We start from the raw sequence: 3,504 nt of genomic DNA on the forward strand, positions 1-3,504 counted from the left end.
CTAATTTCTTGGTTTCAGTAATTGTGTTAAATAAGAGGTGAGACTTAGGGAAGCTGGGTGAAGGCAGTGTGGAGCTCTACTAGTTTTGCAACTTCTGTAAAAGTCTAAAATGATCTCAAAAAGAAAATTATGAAGAAAAACACAAAACTCTTTTCCTTGTTCCTCTTCTTCCTAAAAGCCTACTCATCACAGCCATTGTCTGGGTTTCAGGACCTTTCGTGGTCTGACTCTACTGACCTGTCCAGCCTCTTGTGTTTCTCACATCATCTCCTGATGTACTGGCTTTCCCTCCTGGCCATGTTGGGGGTTTTGGCGTCAACTCGGACTAGAGTCTCCAAGAGTCAGGGACATGAACAGAAGAGAAAGAAGAACCCAATTCCATGCCCTTGTTGGGGTGAGCCCTGGGAAGTGATGTTCATAGACTGTGAGGCCCTGGGCAGGAATGGGAAACGGATCATATAGGACACAGGGCAAGAACTGCATCCAAGAAGCAGGATTAGCCACTGTGGTCAGATAAACAGTGCGATTCCCCTGAGGCAGAGACAAGGCTGCTCATGAAGAGAGCTAGTGGCTAGAGGCACCATACTGTACTCTATGGGATCCTAACATTTCCTATCTCTGAGTATTTCTTATGCTTTTCCTTCTGCTCAGGTGAATTGGTTTTTATCTCCACCCAGCAAACTCCTTTCATCTTACTGTATCCAATTCATGCTGTAGGATGGTAGCTGCCTTCTCTGGGCTTCTACAGAACCCATTGTAGTATTGAACCTTTGGTGTCAAAGCTTCTGTCCTATTTATTCCCATAGTCTTAGTTCCCAGCACAAAGTGATACTCAGAAAAGATCCTTTTTATTCCCATACTCTTAGCTCCCAGGACAAAGTAGATGGTCAGAAAAGATCTGAATAACTGTGTAAGTGGGGCTGTGGCTCAGGTCACTGAGTCATTCATTTAGTAACAGGCACAATGTGGTAAACTCTGCAGGTCTTGGGAATACTAAGATAAAGGAATCAGACAAAGTCCCTACTCTACCAATCTGGAAATGAAGATAGACAACACATAAGTAAAATAATTGCATACTGGAGTGAATGCCATCAGTAAATAAACTGCTAATGCAAGAGAAAACAGATTCCAGAATGGCAGTATCATTTTTATTAACCAGACTTACTAGTACATTTCAGATTCTTTTTACTTACATAATTTTCTCTTTCTACAATGTTACTGTTTGTTGTTTTTTAAAATGGCAACCATATGATGATTTTCTTTTTCTGAGTTCCTAACACAACTGTTCCTCTATACAGTATTCATGGTGGCCTGTTGAGTTGAGGTCATGGGTTGGCTTTACCCAACAGATGACCCTTGGGAGAATAACTAGCTGGCACAGGAGAGGTGATTGGCTCTACTGAGAGGGCTTAGGGAAAACCATAGAGCAGGAAATACCTAATCTCAAGATTGGGGAGAACAATATTTTGGAGATAAACATGCGAAGGAAGTAATTAGGCAGGTTATTCCACCTCTTTTAGTCTGAGCTTTTTCATCTGTAAAATGGGGGCAATAACATGTCCTTTGCTGGACTTAGGGGTAATTAATTGATACAGATGCATACACACACACACACACACACACACACACACACACACACACACACCACATACACAGCAGCAATACATATTTGGTAATCAGGAGTTACTTTTTGCTTTTAGTTTGGAGGTAGCTATTGTGTAATTGCACCTACTGTAGCTTTGGAGATTATCCCTTCTCGTTATTCTGATTGTCCCAACAGGGAAAGGGCATTGGTTAGTGGCTCGGAAAGGTGACCTCAGGAAGAAGCCCCAGGGTATGGTTGTGGCACCCTCCGAAGGCCAAGAAAGCCAGAAGAAGGTTTGTTTTGAGGTTGGGAAGAAGAAACCCTCCCAGCAAAAAACCCAAACAGACATTCCGGGACACATCCTGGACCGTGCTTTTCTGGTGAGCAAAAACACACCCTGGAGTGACTGGCAGCATCAGCTGGGGGAGGGCGTGAATGGCAAGGATTTCCCCTTTTTTTATGGCCAAGATGTCCCCTTTTTTGACTGTTTTTGTTCCAGCTGGGGCAAGGAGGTGCTTGCTCTGATAGTTACCCCCAACTCAATCACAGCCTGGATGATGAAAGGACTCAAAACTTTCTGTACATGTAAAGTCTTTTTTTTTTTTTTTTAATATTTATTTATTTATTTTGTGTGTGTGTGGCCAGCTCAGCCCACCAGGGGGCGGGGCTGGCTGGCATGTGGTGCTGGGGGATCGAACCGCGGTCCCTGTGCTTTGTTTAGCTTAGCTTGTTCTAAGTAGGTGCTTTAGACCACTGAGCCATCTCACCAGCCCCTGTAAAGTCTTCTTGATGTCCACCTTGTGATCAATATGATATTGATCTTGTTGCCATTGGGTGAGTGGGAAAACTGAGGTCCCAAGAAGTAGTATTCCTTGGCTGAAGTCCCACAGTCAGCAGGTGGCTATGCCAGGATAAGATCTCTGGTCTATTGACTTTAATATCTACATCTTTACTTTACATAAAGTACAATCTCTTGCTTGAACTACAAGTGAAGGAGTACATAAAGGGTTAATGGAGAATCTTGTTCCAGTGCCTAATCAGATGGGATGATTACCATGTTTCTCTGAGGTGATGTTTTGAGGACAAGGTGGATTAGGAAGGACCTCCTCTCCTGTAGCTTTTGCCTTTGCCTTTGCCTTTAGTGACTGGCTAAAAGCCAGAGGAGCTGGCCTGATGTCACGCAGGGCTTAGGGAAGGCTTTATGAAGAGAGCTGGGATGACTGGAAACCAGCCAGGTAGTTTCACATCTGCTTTGTGTAATGCCCCAGTGGCTTTTCAAAGAAAGATGCACTTTGCAAATCAGTATGAATGGGCAGTCCAGTTCTCACAGCTCCTTGAGAAGAACTCTCTGGCAGCCTACTTTGTTGCCAGCTTCAGCTTATCATTGTCAAGAGATGGGTGTCAGCATGGCTCAGAGAGTGCAAGGGAACTTGGTTGGCTTCATCTCACCCCAGGGAGAGAATATTAGCTGTTTGTAGAACCTGTGGAATTTGCTTCATTATTATACCCACTTGTCACTGAGAGGGAGCATTGAAACAACCCCTAGAAGGGGCAGAAACATTTTCTATGGTGGCCTTTTTCCCCATTGTTTCCAAATACAGTTGCCTCTTCATATCCATAGATTCAAATAAGACTGAAAATATAAAATTAAAAGGTTATACTGGACAAGTGAAGACTCTTTTTCTTATCATTATTCCCTAAACAATAATGTATAATAGGTATTTACATTATTTTAGGTATTACAAGTAATCTAGAGATAATTTGAAGTATACATACAGGAAAATGCGAATACTGCTTTTGGACAGCATCATGTGCAGAGATACCTGGCTCTTTTGTCCTGCCCAAAGAGTTGGCCAGGACAGCTGGTGAACAATTAAACACAACTTTGATTTAACATGAAAAAGAAAAGGGAAAAGGTG

Source organism: Octodon degus, unplaced genomic scaffold (assembly GCF_000260255.1).
Source record: "Octodon degus isolate 3935 unplaced genomic scaffold, OctDeg1.0 scaffold00049, whole genome shotgun sequence".
NCBI classification, from domain to species: Eukaryota; Metazoa; Chordata; class Mammalia; order Rodentia; family Octodontidae; genus Octodon; species Octodon degus.